Source organism: Zootoca vivipara, chromosome 9 (assembly GCF_963506605.1).
Source record: "Zootoca vivipara chromosome 9, rZooViv1.1, whole genome shotgun sequence".
Classification (NCBI taxonomy): Eukaryota; Metazoa; Chordata; class Lepidosauria; order Squamata; family Lacertidae; genus Zootoca; species Zootoca vivipara.
In genome coordinates, this window is record NC_083284.1 from 28,073,239 (window position 1) to 28,089,353 (window position 16,115).

General features: G+C 41.7%; 1 long non-coding RNA gene across 1 annotated transcript; it reads left to right on the forward strand.

Moving 5' to 3' along the window:
• Positions 1-11,658: 11,658 nt before the first annotated feature.
• On the forward strand, positions 11,659-15,657 carry LOC132592682 (uncharacterized). Its single transcript, XR_009558217.1, has 4 exons — positions 11,659-11,966; positions 13,085-13,111; positions 13,916-13,945; positions 15,579-15,657. It is a non-coding gene; the product is annotated as an uncharacterized LOC132592682 (long non-coding RNA).
• The last annotated feature ends 458 nt before the right edge of the window (positions 15,658-16,115 follow it).

Genomic DNA, 16,115 nt, shown 5'->3' on the forward strand with positions numbered 1-16,115 from the left:
GTGCTGCTCTGGTTCGCCAGAAGCAGTTTAGTCATGCTGGCCACATGACCCGGAAGCTGTCTGCAGACAAACGCCGGCTCCCTCGGCCTATAGAGCGAGGTGAGTGCACAACCCCAGAGTTGTGTGCGACTGGACCTAACAGTCAGAGGTACCTTTACTTTTACCTTTAGATGGGAGAAGTACAACCCTGTTTGTTCTAGGTTTCTTAGATCTGTAGATTTCTTTTGACACAGTTAACCATGCCATCCTTCTAAGTGGTTCTGCTCCTACTTGCAGGGTCATTTCCGGAAAGTAGTTATGGTGAGAGCTATTACACTATGGGAGTTGTCTTGTGGCATAATGCAGGGTTCCACCTTGCCCCCTATGTCCTGCACATCTATCTGAAAATGCTGGGAGCTGTCCTCAGGAGATATACATTAGATGTCATCAATATGCAGATAATACTAAGCTCTATCTGTCTGTTTCATATGAATCAGGAGTTGCCGTTCAGGTGGTAGACCAGTGCTTGAATGTGGTGATGGACTGGATATGGGCCAGTAAATTGAAGTAGGATGCTGATAAGACAGAGCTACTATGTGTTCCAAATTCTTGGGTCCAAGAAGTAGGGAGATGGCCTCTTCTAGATGAGGTTGTGCTCCCCCAGAACGAGCAGGTCTGTTGTTTGTGGGTTACATTGCCTCAAGAGAGAAAGAGCCCATAGAATGCTAAAATACAAAAGCCTGGTGGAAAAGAAATGTAAGAAATGTAGAAAAGCTAAGTAATAATGGTGGCTTCCTTAGGACAGCATTCCAGAAGTGGGGAGCCAACACTGTGAAGGCCTATTCTGTGCCCTTAAACCACATTCAAAGCATATTTCCCCTCCTCAAAGCAATCTGGGCACTGTATCCCTCACAGAGTTCAAATTCCCAGCAACCTTTGACAAACTACAGTGTCCATAATTTTTTGAGGAGAAAACTGTGCTTTGAACGTGCTTTAAAAGAATAGTGTGTATATAATTTGCAGCTGAAATTTTGGATACCACTGGGGAAGTTGGAGCTGTAAATGTATATTTGCAGCCAAGAGCCCCACTATTCCCATTCATATTTCTATCCCATCTGTAAGATCAAAATTACTCTTCTAGTCAGGGGAGGGACTTGCTATATTAAGTTGATTGGATGAATGTTGACTGGAACTATTTAGCAGGCAGGATGCCAGGCTGGACTTTGTCAGGTACATTTCAGCTGCAATTCTCAAACCATCTGAGAGATAAGATAAGCACTTCCCTATGTTTTAGCCAGCTAGCTAAATGAGGATCAACCATACTCTTGGCACATCCTATCGATTTCATTGCTGCAGTTAAGAAACAGGTCTTGGCACCTGAACTGTGACAGTCTTGTTATCGGCAATGATTTTCAACCATGCAATATATCAGACAATAATTTCACAAATGGCTCCCAATAGGAGCTCCTCCATTCAGTTCTGTAAGCAGCAAAATGAGAACCCAGGAGACGAGACTGTGCAGAGACAGCGGATTTCAGCATGAAAATAAAGCAATAATGCCTTTGTTATTTGCAAGTTAATCAGCCTGAGGATCTTAGTATCAGGTGGGTGCCCCCCCCCCAAGAAATCCAAAGTGTGTGATCATAGAATCGTAGAGTTGGAAGGGACTTTGGTGATCATCTAGTCCAACCCCCTGCAATGCAGGAATATGCAGCTGTCCCATACAGGGATTGAACCTGCAACCTTGGCATTATCAGCACCACACTCCAACCAACTGGAGTTGGCCCTCAATGCCCATGCTTTGCTTCTGCTGCTGGAGATCAAAGACAGGGATGAACTAGATCAGGGGTGGCCAACTCCCAAGAGACTGCGATGTACTCACAGAGTTAAAAACTGGCAGTGATCTACCCCCTTTTTGGGGGTTCAGGTCAAAGTTGTTGAGTTTTTTCAGGGAGGAGGTAAAATGTTGAGCTTTTTTTAGGGGAGTCACAATTGTTTGGGGGGGGGAGCCAATGATCTACCCGTGATCTACTGCAGACGTCCAGTGATCTACCAGTAGATCATGATCTACCTGTTGGACATGCCTGAACTAGATGCCCACCAAGGTGCCCAGAATAGAGAGGCATAAGCTGATGCCCATGCGTGACCAACTGCTTTATTGCCCTTTGAGTTTGCCAGCCTTTCCTCCACCTTCCTGCATTCCCTCCCTCTGATCAACATGGATTCATCTTAACATGGGTATGCAGCGCACACACAGCAGAATTGGCAATAGCAGGGGACCAGAAAAATGCCATTGTGGTTGGACAGGTGCATAGGGAGTGAGTGGTTTACAATTGCATGGGGGACCTTGTTGTAAATGCTGCCACTTGGAGCTGAAGCAGTCAGGAGAATCATATGGGAAAGCTTTTAATGAAGTCTACGACAAAGAGCCCCTTCATGGATCACTGCTTTGTCGTGGCGAAGGGGCTTGAATAACTCCAAGAAGCTATGAGCTATGCCATGCAGGGCCACCCAAGACGGACAGGTCATAGCCGAGAGTTTACACTAAATGTGATCCACCTGGAGAAGGAACTGGCAAACCACTCCAGTATTTTGCCAAGAAAACTCAATGGACATAAAAAAGGAGAAGCTTTGAGAAGAAAGTGAGAGTTTCCAAGGCATGCTCTGGTTCATGGGGTCACGGAGAGTCGAACACGACTAAGACGACTAAACAACAACCACAAAGAAGGGAAGTGAGAAAACACATGTCTGCATGCTCTCCACATAGAAACAAGCTTTACTTAAAAAACTAGCACCTCTTTTAGAAAATCAGCCTACAACCTTTTCCTCTGGTATGTTTTCTTTTCTGGGTGGGGTGCCCATGCACAGAGGGGACCACTGAGACCCGTGTCTCCCAATCTGCAATCTGAAATGTTTCAGACCCATAGGAGATGTTCCATGTGCTTCTCTTGACCATACGTTTTTAGCTCCTAGGGCATATTTTGTTTGAGGTCAATGAATTCTATCTAAAGGCATCTGTTGAGAGCAAGTTTGCTGGGATAAGTAGTTGTGTGACCTCAGTTGCCCAAGAATCTTTTTCCTGATGAAAGGTTTTCCTACAGTGCCAGCTGGTGCCTACTAATTTAGCCCCGTCGGAAGAAATCATTAACTAACAAAGACATCTAATCAACCCGTCACTGATAATCAAGAGCATATAGGATAAAGTTGCCCCACAAGAATTGAGCAGAATTCCAAAGATCAGAGGTCAGGTTCTCTTTCAAGGTCTGAAAGCATTATCAGTTGCTGCAGAAAAAGAGACCTGGGCTGGCATGACTAAACTTGTGCCTGAACTGAAGAGGCTCAGTTTGAATGTGTACCTGGTTTTAAGTCTTTTGTTTCCTCGCTCTAAGCTCTGGAGAATACCAGGGAGCCCATTAGACACCACAAAGCGGGAGAGGGAGCTCAGAGGCGCTTCGACAGGAGTGCCAGTCATATCAGCTAGAAAATCCTACAGTCGCCAGGAAACCAGTAAGATCTGTTAGCTTTTGAGGGCAGGCCACTCTAATAGGTCCCCCTCTGCTGCAGAGGGGGAAAGGTGCTGTTGGCCTAAATCTCAACAGGAAGTGATCTGACCATGAAAAGGGGCTAATATCAACATCCCCCACTTTCAGATCCTTCTTTTCCTGCCTAGCCGAGAAAAAGAAGGTCCAGAATGTGGCCTGCCACATGCATTGGGACGATGACATGTTGGAACAGCCCCATCGTCATGGCAGCCATGAAATCCTGAACCACCCCAGAGCCAGTCTCACTGGCATGAAAGTCCCGCAAAACCAGCAAGCAGTCTAGGAGTCCCCAACACAACCTCTGAGACCTGCTCTGTCAGCTCAGGCAGGGAGAGCACTGAGCAGTAAACCAGCAGAACCCCTAATCTAACCCAAATGCCCAATCTCTCTCTCTCTCTCTCTCTCTCTCTCTCTCTCTCTCTCTCTCTCTCTCTCTCTCTCTCTCTCTCTCTCTCTCTCTCTCTCTCCACAGAGAGCCTGGAGAGAAGACTGACAATTTCTGTAGACCACAGCATCTCTTCCTCCCTGACCATCAAACCTGTCCTGATGCTGCACTAAGTACCCAGGTGGGCACAGCTGAGTGAGACTGAGGTGGAATCTAGACACATATAAAAAATGCTGTGGAAATGCTTTTTTTTAAAGCATTTTGAAAAATATATTGAATTCACTCACCATCGTCATCTAGTGTCACATTTGTATAATACACTTAAAACGCACTTAATACGTTGTCTTTGCACCTGTATAGCTGAGTCCCAACTCCACCCTGTTCACCCACCTAACTCTCAGTGATAATGATACAGACCAGATTGGTCTCCTCATTCCTATTCAGATCATGGGTGAGGGAGGTCTTACAATGAGCTGACCTGTCATTCAGCAACAGCAGCCACAGACTTGAGGGTTGGCTGATAGGACAGCCACAATTCCCCAGGCTGGAGGAGGGGCTGGCACATGGCACAGTCACCAACTGCTTGTGCTGTGTGTCCCTTATCTGTTCTAAGCCCCCCCCCAATACCGCCTGCCACCTACCAAGAACCACTATCATTGGCCTCCCTGCCTTCCCCTCCCCTCTCTTCCCAGGCACATCCTATGCCCCTTTAATTAAAAAGAAAAACATCAAAAATTGAAAATCCACAGACTAAAACAGAACATTTTAAATAGTTGGTGCAGTAAAACCCATAACAGAGACCTTAACAAGAGCCTCTAGGCAAGGATAATGAAAATTACTGTACACGTTTTACAGCACTTTTTATTTTTTATTATTTACTCAGAGTTCAGTGGGACATAATCACAAGGAATTAGGCATCGAATTGCACAATTAGGACAACATTTATTATTGGAAGTTCTATCAGTCCATGTATGAAGAATCATTGGGTTACAATTCTTTCTGTAATGCCACTTTATATGTGGAAGAAAACAATCACTTGGTTTTTTAGCGATCTACTTGCCAGCTCCCTCACTGTAGTGAATAATAACGCCTCTCTTTTCCTGGTAGTTATAACTCTAACACCCTCTTCTGGTCCACAGTATAAAATGTATTTGTCCAGAGAGAGTAGTTTACACAGTTCATTTCATCTAGTGCAAAGATTGCATATGGGCAGCATTACTGGAGAGTTAAACCCTGTAGCCTTATGAAGAAAGCTGTGGACATTTACTTATCTATATGTTTTTATTTACAATACTGTTGTGCCACATTTCAGCCATGATGATTCTCAAAGTGTTTCACAGTAACAATGAAGACGCGATTTAAAAACAATAACAATTTAACAATTTTAAACTATAATTATCAATTACAATAAATAAATACACCAGAGGAAAAAGAATAGCATAAACAGAACTGGTGGAACAAAATAAATAGGTCTTTACTCCCCTGCAAATAGAAAAGCAAAATCAGATGACTGATGCTACCGGTATGATAAGCATTCAGGTTAGTCAACTGTAATGTGTTAATCCTGAGATAAGGTTTGATGAATCTGTCATTTTTGGTTCAACATGGACTGAGCGTGCTCAATGGCCATGGAATGGTGACTGAGGGACTTTCCAGATGTCCATTTTATAGGGCATTTGTGAACATTTGTGCTCACGACATAAACCTTTAAATGTTATGGACCGGTAATATTGCTCTGACTGCAATCAGTGCATGTCTCATAGTTTCCTGCTAAAATCCCATAACTTTTTATATCACAGATGTTCAGGTCTGCTTCTTTCTGACGTAGCCATTTCCACATACTTATAGTCGATGCCGGATCCCAGCTTCCTGTGGAGCTTTTGTGGAAATGAGAAATGGTTTGAAACAGCAGTTGCAGCCTGAGCATAAAACTGTAATTAATTTAAAAACAAAAGTATGGTGGCATAGGGCAAGAATTTATGTTTGAAAAAGGGGACTTGGAACGAAGAAGAGGAGCACTCCCAACTGCCACATTTTGTTGGAGAGCTCATTAATATACAGTGGTACCTCGGGTTACAAACACTTCAGGTTACAAACGCTTCCGGTTACAAACTACGCTAACCCAGAAATAGTACCTCAGGTTAAGAACTTTGCTTCAGGATAAGAACAGAAATCGTGCTCTGGCAGCGCAGCGGCAGCAGGAGGCCCCATTAGCTAAAGTGGTGCTTCAGGTTAAGAACAGTTTCAGGTTAAGAACGGACCTTGGGAACAAATTAAGTTCTTAACCAGAGGTACCACTGTAATTTAAATTTCAATATTAGGGGCTGAAAGAGTGCAGTATTCAATTAATTTCAAAAGCTGGCAATATAGAATCCAGAAGAATACTTTATACATGCTGTTTCCCTTTTAAGTTATTATTAAGCTTAAAAGCAAAACACCGATCAAAAGATCTACTGAATCTAAGAAATGTATGGAATTGTTGGCATTCTGATGAGGTTGAAACAGGTATGTTAAAGGAAGAAGACATGGATACAAGAAGATTTCCAAGAAGAGGAAATTGTTGTTGTTGTTTAGTCGTTTAGTCGTGTCCGACTCTTCGTGACCCCATGGACCATAGCACGCCAGGCACTCCTGTCTTGCACTGCCTCCCGCAATTTGGTCAAACTCATGTTCGTAGCTTCGAGAACACTGTCCAACCATCTTGTCCTCTGTCGTCCCCTTCTCCTAGTGCCCTCAATCTTTCCCAACATCAGGGTCTTTTCCAAGGATTCTTCTCTTCTCATGAGGTGGCCAAAGTATTGGAGCCTCAGCTTCACGATCTGTCCTTCCAGGGAGCACTCAGGGCTGATTTCCTTAAGAATGGATAGGTTTGATCTTCTTGCAGTCCATGGGACTCTCAAGAGTCTCCTCCAGCACCATAATTCAAAAGCATCAATTCTTCGGCGATCAGCCTTCTTTATGGTCCAGCTCTCACTTCCATACATCACTACTGGGAAAACCATAGCTTTAACTATACGGACCTTTGTCGGCAAGGTGATGTCTCTGCTTTTTAAGATGTTGTCTAGGTTTGTCATTGCTTTTCTCCCAAGAAGCAGGCGTCTTTTAATTTCGTGACTGCTGTCACCATCTGCAGTGATCAAGGAGCCCAAGAAAGTAAAATCTCTCACTGCCTCCATTTCTTCCCCTTCTATTTGCCAGGAGGTGATGGGACCAGTGGCCATGATCTTGGTTTTTTTGATGTTGAGCTTCAGACCATATTTTGCGCTCTCCTCTTCCACCCTCATTAAAAGGTTCTTTAATTCCTCCTCGCTTTCTGCCATCAAGGTTGTGTCATCTGCATATCTGAGGTTGTTGATATTTCTTCCGGCAATCTTAATTCCGGCTTGGGATTCATCTAGTCCAGCCTTTCGCATGATGAATTCTGCATATAAGTTAAATAAGCAGGGAGACAATATACAACCTTGTCGTACTCCTTTCCCAATTTTGAACCACTCAGTTGTTCCATATCCAGTTCTAACTGTAGCTTCTTGTCCCACATAGAGATTTCTCAGGAGACAGATGAGGTGATCAGGCACTCCCATTTCTTTAAGAACTTGCCATAGTTTGCTGTGGTCGACACAGTCAAAGGCTTTTGCATAGTCAATGAAGCAGAAGTAGACGTTTTTCTGGAACTCTCTAGCTAGAGGAAATTGATATATGTATAAAATCCATCAGATTAAATTGTACTATTTCTAGATAGGATATCTCCTGTTTTCTTCACTCCTTTTGTTCTTTTCTGATGGTTCTTTTGGTTTTATTCTTATATATTATATTTATTCTTATCACATATGAAAGGTGTGCCCAAGTGACTTACAGCATAAAATACATGGGAACCAGACACAATATCTAAAAATGCTAATTTTGGGATAGAATGCTTTCATGTTTATATATTAACCCCCAAAAATACTAAAATGACATTTTTATCCATAAATATTGCAGGACCTAACAACTCATTAAAAAGGTCAAGATTTTTAAAAGAATGCATGGAAAAATAAACCGGATGCAATCTTTAAATCTATACTGGGGGCCAGGGGGGGTGGGTTGGAGGCATCTCCAACTTTGGAATGATTCCTTCCTTCCCAGCAGCCTCTCACACACCACCCCAAAATATTAAAGAGGTGCCCCATAGCCCTCAATGTAGTTGCTTGGGGAGTAAGGGGATGGGAAACTCTCCTTCCACCAACTTCCTTGTTAACTTATCTCAGAATCCAAGCTGATGTCTAACTGGGTAATAAATTTAGGTCTTGAATACACATTTATGACAGCATTCAGAACATTCTTTCTCATGTCATAAACTCCTGTCCTATTCACGAGGCTCTTAAAAAATTACCTTATAAAATCTAGCAAAGCTCTTTTTCCACTGTTTGCTTGTCTTTCTGACCATAGAGAATACCTACTCGGCAAACCGGTGCTGTTTGCATCTACTCAAAAGTAAATCCCATTGATTTCAATTGAACTTTTTCCCAAGTGAGTGTGCCTAGGATGACACCCAAAATACTTCCGTTATTAACTGCCAAGCGTATTTGCCCAAGATCTTATGAATACTAGTGTTGCTGCCATACGTCCAGAATTTCCCATTCTGGTATGTACAATTCAATTTAATATCAACCCTGTCAAGTAAATTCACACAAGTCCTTCTAAAACATCATTATTCTCTTTTTGTTCCCTACCACTCCATATATGTTGGTAAGGATGAAATGAAAAGAAATTAGAGTTTATAAGAAGTTGTTGTGGCCTTACCAATCACCCCGCCAACAGCTGTTAACTAGATAGGGTAACAAAATATTTTACTGTAGTAGACTAAAAGATCTGTTTGTTTTTAAAATTGCTGCTCCAAACAACCTGCCATCTCTCAACCAGCTTTTGCCAACCTGGTATCCTCCAGACTACAACTCCCATCAGCCATGGGAGTTTTAATCCAGAACATCTGGAGGATACCAGGTTGGAGAAGGCTAAACTGTCCTTTTTTAATGGGGGTAATAGATTACATTTCAAAGCTTCCTCAAAAAACAATGGCAAATAAATAAGTCTCATTTAATATTCTAACAACTTATTAGCATTCTTGGTGAATTATTATTGCCATCAGGAAACGCAGATGGTAGAATCTGCATTACGGAGGATTGGGAATCAAATACACACCTCTCAAATGGCTCTGATCAATGAGGACAACTCTTAGCATTGCTGCTTGAGACCTGGGTAATGTACCGTAGTGACTATCCTTGCCCATGTGGCTCCAGGTTTCCCTCCCTTGTGAAATGCTCTCGTTACACTTACTCAGATTTTAAAGAAGCGTTATTAGCTGCAGCATTCTGCATTAGCTGTGTGAAAACTTTGGTTTCAGAAGAATGCCCCGGTTCCTGTAGGAAGGCTGTGACCCACATGTGAGGCGATGAAGCAGCCCTGATGGGGGATATGCCATGGCTCTTTCTGAGGAGAAGACATGTGTTGTATGTGGAACAGTTGGTGGACGGGGTCCATGAAGTCAATATGGCATTCCTGTCATTAACACATGCTTATTTGTATCTATCTTCAATCCATGGTGCCATGGGTAATATGGGACGTGCCTAGGAGTTGCCAGGGGCCTTGTCGAAGTTCATGGAAGAACTTCAGTGCTCATGGAAGATCTTTCATTCAAGTCCCCAACTGCCACTCTTGATCAGCCATTTTAATACACTTGAGGCCCATCTCAGGACTTCTTGCCTCTTATGCAACTGAGCTCAGAGACCTTTGACAGACTTTTAGACAGCCATGTATGCAAGAGTCCTTTTCCTAAATGGTATTGCTTAAGGCATCGTGAATGCCAGGAGAGATAAGGAGAAGAATGAATGACGGAGATCTTTGAAAGCCACGAGGAACTGAGGTGCGCGGGGGGGGGGGGCAAGACAGTCATATAGGACAGGGAAAGGGGTGGGCTATCATAAGAGAAGAATCCAGTGGGCTGCCTTTCCAGCCTGTGTGGCTCTGTATAGGATATAAAGACCAATAGAAATCAGAAGTGGGTAACCCTGCAGTGCAGTCTCGATAACACAAAACCTGCTGTGAAGAGGCTAGATCTGGACGCAATGAGGCTGCCATTGCTGGCTGGTGTGCTTATCATCTGTTTTCTGGCACCGGGGGTGTCCAAGGCAGTTCCATTAACGAAAAAGGTTAGGCTGATGGGTGACTTACAGGATTATTGGTATGGGTTGTTCCGGAACCTCCAGCCCTGTTTCAAAGGGTTATCTAGGACAGTTCTAGGTGCCTATGAATGATCTAGGTGTGTTCTGGCATAGTTTGTCCACAAATGCGAGACATTTTCCTGAACTGATTTCTGTTAGACACAATAGCCTGTGGTTTTCAATGAACTTTTCATGTTCTTCTTGTACTTAAAATTACACTGTGGAAGCAAAATAATCACTTTTTTCTTTTTCTTTCTTTTCTTTTTTAAAAAAACATCTAGGAAGACCAAGAAAAAAGAACAAAAAGTGTAAGTAGTTACCAGGATACAATTATGCTAGCCTCTTAATCAAAGTATACATTTACATGCATTATAGGGCTGCAGGCGTGTCCATCTTGTTAAGGATGAATAGGCTGAACTGTATTCTGCCATTATGATGAGAAATCTGGAGGGTAGTAAGATCCATTTTCAGTAGCTTACATTTATAGTTATTATTTGTTTCAGTTTTGGTAGTAGTGCATCAAGACATATTTTTAAAACGTAATCATTTCTGCTGTAATATATGGAAGGCCCTGCCTTTATTTTGCTTCAGCCTTTTGAAAAATAAACAGCAGTTATAAAGTGGGGGCTGGCCCCATGAAATTGTTACTATAAAGTTTAAAATATGGCAAGAACAGCAACTTCTGAAATCTTAGATCACAGTCAGCGCACCAGGAAAAATGAACTCTGAATACAGGGATTGTATTCAACTTTTACTCAGAGTAGACCCATTGGAATTAATGAACACAGCCAAGTTAGGCCCATTCATTTCTGAGTTTAATTTAGCTGAGTGCCACCTTAGAAGTTAGAATAAATGACAACTGGTGTTTCCAGGGAGCAAATAGGTGTCAATTCATTTCTGCAATGTGATACTCACCATTGCTGACCACAATTGCCGTGGGATATAAGTAATAATAATGATAATAATAATAATAATAATAATAATCATTTATTATTTATTATTTATACCCCGCCCATCTGGCTGGGTTTCCCCAGCCACTCTGGGTGGCTTCCAACAGAAAAATAAAATAAATTAATCTATTAAACATTAAAAGCCTCCCTAAATAATAATAATAATAATAATAATAATAATAATTTGTGGGTCGGTCTCTTTCCCCTCACCCCACCCCAAAAGCATTCAGGTTTAATTTTCATCCTGACTCAAATTTATTTCATCCAGGTGACACCAGAGTAATCAGCTCACCCACAGGCCATCTTGGAATTAGGGCAGCCTTGTGGCCTACTTTACAGAGGGCCATTCCCTGTTTGAAGGGCTACCAGAAGACAGTCATCACTTTGTCCAGCTGAAGCCTGGTTTAAAGTTAAAGAACCCTAATAAGGGACAGGAGTGGTCTTTAAGTTGCCATCAACAGCTGGGTCCTGGAAACCTCACATTTCTATTTAAATTGCAGCAAGTATTACTAAATTCGGATTTACACATATAAATGAGGATGTGCAAGTTTTATGAAAATCTGTGTCCCCCTTTGTCCTCTTTTTTGGCTGGTGCATTTGCTGGTGCATTTCCTCTTTTTTAACAATGTGTGGCTGTTCTACTTGGAACAAAGCCATGCCAGCTTGGACAACTGCAAAGAGAATACTCTTGGCATAAAAGAACACCTCCCTCCCTGGGAAGCTGTAGCAAGTTGTGCCATGATGCTAAATTTCTAGTAAATGGGGATAAATGGGAAATCTGAAACATTTGTTACATTATTCTGAATAATTTCAATTACGGTTTTAACTATAGATTGTAGAAGTGAATAAAGAATGTCAAATTCCAGGATTTCAGCCAGTACAAGGGTCCATTTGCTTGAGACTTCTACTTATGGTGAGTTACGTGTTGGGGAATGTGATGTATGTACAGTGGTACCTCGACTTACGAACAACTCAACAACTGAATTTTTCGACTTACGAATGGGGCAAATGGCCGCATGCTTATGAATTTCTCGACATCCGAACGGAAACCATGGCGGTTTTAGATAGGGTTTTTTCAACTTATGAGTTTTTAGAGGGGGTTGCTTCAAATTTTTCAGTTTCCAATGCATTCCTATAGGAAATCGCGTTTCCAATGCCGCTTTTCGACTTACGAATTTTTCGACCTACGAAGGTGCCTTCGGAACGGATTAAATTCGTAAGCCGAGGCAACACTGTATAGATGATGATGATGATGATGATGATGATGATGCTTACAATTGTTGGTAGCTCCGATTAAAAGGAAATCTAGTAGCAGGCCTGTAAAAGGTTCAATGCTTAAGACCGAGAGAGGGGGAAAATTTCCCAAACTAATAAAAGAACCAAAACACATTTATAAATTTTGCAACAATGTTCTTCAAACAAAAAAAATGCGAACTTTAAGGCAAAGTGTATCAAAAAAGAGTATTCTTTTAAAAAACAACAACCAATGCATTATATTAGGAAAAATTGATTGCAAAAATATTGCACTAAAATATGTCTATTAGAAAAGGTGCACTCAAATGCTGACAGATTTTCATTAGGATTCTTTAAAAAAAAATATCACATACTGTTACAGAAATGTGATGAAATGATTTGATTAGAAAAACTGATTTGATTAGAAAAAACAAGAAACAGACTTGCTGACTGATTTGGCCATCCCTACCTAAGATCCTAGAAATAAGCTACTATTCGGAATTGGCGGCACTGACACTGAGCTACAGAGCAATGGTAATAAGGCAGCTTAATATGGCTACCCAGCATCAACATACACTTATTATAAACAGTTCCTAGGGATTGTAAACATCATCCTGGGGTGTGTGTGTGTGTGTGTGTGCAGAGAAGGAGCAGAACAGAGTGAAAGAAATGTAAGAGCTGCTGTTACACAAAGAATCACACATCAAATAATCCAGTTTGGAAGTTCCTTTTTGTGTCATGAAATGTAGGCCAGCCAAAGAAACATATATGCATTGACCCCTGTCCCTCTTCTTCCAGGCAGGTATAAATGTCAATATTGGAGTGGTAAGTCTCATTAGCCCTCCCCCGCTTTCAATTATTTATCCCATGTCATTGTCTTTCAGTACAAAACTGATTTTCTTTAACGAAATATTGGATTTTGCAGGATCCTGGAGGGATCTAAATCAGTGTTTTTCAACCACTGTTCCTGGAGATGTTGCCTGGTGTGCCGTGGGAAAAATTGAAAAAATACTTTATATATAGTCAATAGAGGCACAGAGTTAAATTTTAAAACATTTTCTAATGGTGGTGTGCCTCGTTTATTTTTTTTCATGAAACAAGTGTGCCTTTGCCCAAAAAAGGTTGAAAAACACTGATCTAAATGACAAACCCAGCTCCTTTGAGATCTCTGGCATCCTCCTAGATTTTATTTTAATGTGATTTTCCTCTCCTTATACCACTTCCATAAAATTGGGTGGGTGGGAATGCTGTTTTGGCTCCACCTAGACAGGGCAAGGTATCTTAAAATGGCTCAGAGTTCAGTGCTGTAAAGTATCTTCCTGCTAGGCACTTTGGGTTAGATTCACTCTTGTCAAGGACTCCCACTTGCACAACAAGGCTTTTCTCCTCTGCCCCACACATCCCCTAAAATTGGCTTTGGGGGGTTGGGATATCTCCCAAAACAGTGTGAGGAGCAGACAGAGGAAAGGGGCATTATTCCATTTGGCAAGTTGAAAGAAATGCTTGCAGATACAGAATGATTGGAAGAGCATGGCATTGAATTCCACCCTTGACCTGCTGTGCTGCACTGCTCTCTGTTTTTCTTTGAAATGCTGTTGTTTAGAAGTAACCCTTTCCTTTGCTTTACAGGTAACTGGACAAGATGATAAAGACAAAAATGTGAGTTTCTTTCTAAAGATAGTAAGGTACCCAATCACATCTCATGAGAAACCCGAAGTCTAGATTCAATGTGAGTGGGCATGAGAAAGGGGAGAGTTGGTCATGAATTCCGGTGACCACAGCAAATACATTCTTTCCGCACTCCAAGAGTCATTCTGATCCTTGCCCTTATTCACTTCAGTCATATTGTCCAGGGAGCAACAATACTCTTACATGTCTGGCCATCATTTTCCTACATTTTGCCTTTATATTCTCCCATACAATCATGAGGAGCAAATTAGCTTTCCCAATATTCCTAATAAATAAAAGAAAGCTAACAGGGCAATTCTATTTAGCATAGAATATAGGGTTGCCCAAAAGTAAAAATTCAGACACAAAAGTTGTTGAGCTTTGAGCTTTTATATACCGATATAGAGATAGATAGATGATAGATAGATAGATGATAGATAGATAGATGATAGATAGATAGACAGATGATAGATAGATGATAGATAGATATAGATATAGATGCATCGTTTTACCCAAAGTGGTTGTGCAAAATCTCAAAACTGAGTTTTTGAGCTATTGTTAAGGAAATTTGGCAAAATCTAGACTTCCGACATGGCTTGCCATATGTTTGCATTTCCCCAGACATTTCAGCGATTTCTACTCGGATGCAGTTTCCAACTGCCATTTCCCTGCTATGTCCAGGAAATTCCGACCATATGGCAATCCTATCATAGAACCATAGAGTTAGTTGGAAGGGACCCTGCCATGCAGGAATCTCATCTAAAGCACCCATGACATATGACCACCCAACCTCTGCTTAAAAATCTCCAAGGAAGGAGAGTCCATTGCCTTCCAGCTCTGTCAGAAAGTTATTCCTGATGTTGCATGGAGATCTCTTTTCTTGTAACTTGAATCCATTGGTTTGGGTCTTACTCTGGAGCAGAAGAAAAGAAGCTTGTTCCATTAAGACAGAGTTGTTCTGCCTGGCCTTTGGCCTGGAATCAACTTGATCCCCTTTTTCCTTTTTCTTTTTTCTGATGAGGCTGCATTTTAATTTTAATGTTGTATTTAATCATGATTTTAAGCTGCATTTTAATTAATTGTTTTATATTCAGTGTTAGCTGTCCTGAGCCCAGTCTTGGCTGGGGAGGGCGGGGTATAAATAAAAATTTATTATTATTATTATTAATAAGCTGGCTGGGTGTAGTGGGCATGGAGTCTTCCTTAATATCCAAAGCATTCAGGGTAACCTGTGAGATAGTGCAGGCTTTACCCTCAATGTTTTGGGGGTTAAGGAAGACCCTTCACCCACCTTGTCATGCTCAAAAAGTAAATGCAAGCCCCCTTGCTGGACCCTGCAATATTTATTTTTCTGTTGAGAAAATTCTGCACCCACCGTGTTCTTTGCTGGCGCAAATAGTTCCCTCCAATGCTTTTTTTTTTTTTAAAAAAAGTATGTGACTATTTAGCACAGAGGTTATAAAAGGTCATGGAATCCCTGTGCTTAAACTGTCTTTTGGACGTATACCTCTCAAAGCAATAAACTAGAATAACATGTTGCTGAACTTGAGGGACGGCGTCAGAATGATGTGAAGATCTTGAAAGCGGTGCGTGGGTGTGTATAAATTTAACACTGCATTTTCAGAAAATATTGAACAAAGACCAAAGTCAGCAGAGCAAAGAGCAGAAGAGAGATGAGAAAAAGAAGAAGAAAGGTCAGAAGAAGAAGAAAAAGGAGGAGGAGGAGGAGGAGGAGGAGGAGGAGGAGGAGGAGAATAATGCAGACGATGAAGAATAGAGGAAATGGTGAGCTGGACTGAGATCTATTTCTTTGTAGTCAGATTATTTTCATTTTGGACCCATGGATTGTTGGAAATGGCTGAAGAAAGGTTCTTCACACCTAAACTAGATGAACTGCCCATTGGGGTACTAATTAATTGATTGGAGCCCATTTAATGATCCAGTGCAGGTAGCGTTTACACTTTGCTGAGTGAACCAAGAACCTGACTACAGTTGTACCTTGTTTTGCGACCGGGATCCATTCCAGAGCCCTGACTGCTAGCTGAAAAGGATGCAGGGCAAAGTGCCACATCCAGGTTTGCCGCAGATATTTGCCGGAATGGACACTAGACGAGGCAGACGTTCGCGGAGGTATTACTGTAATTGTAACAGGCAAATCAAG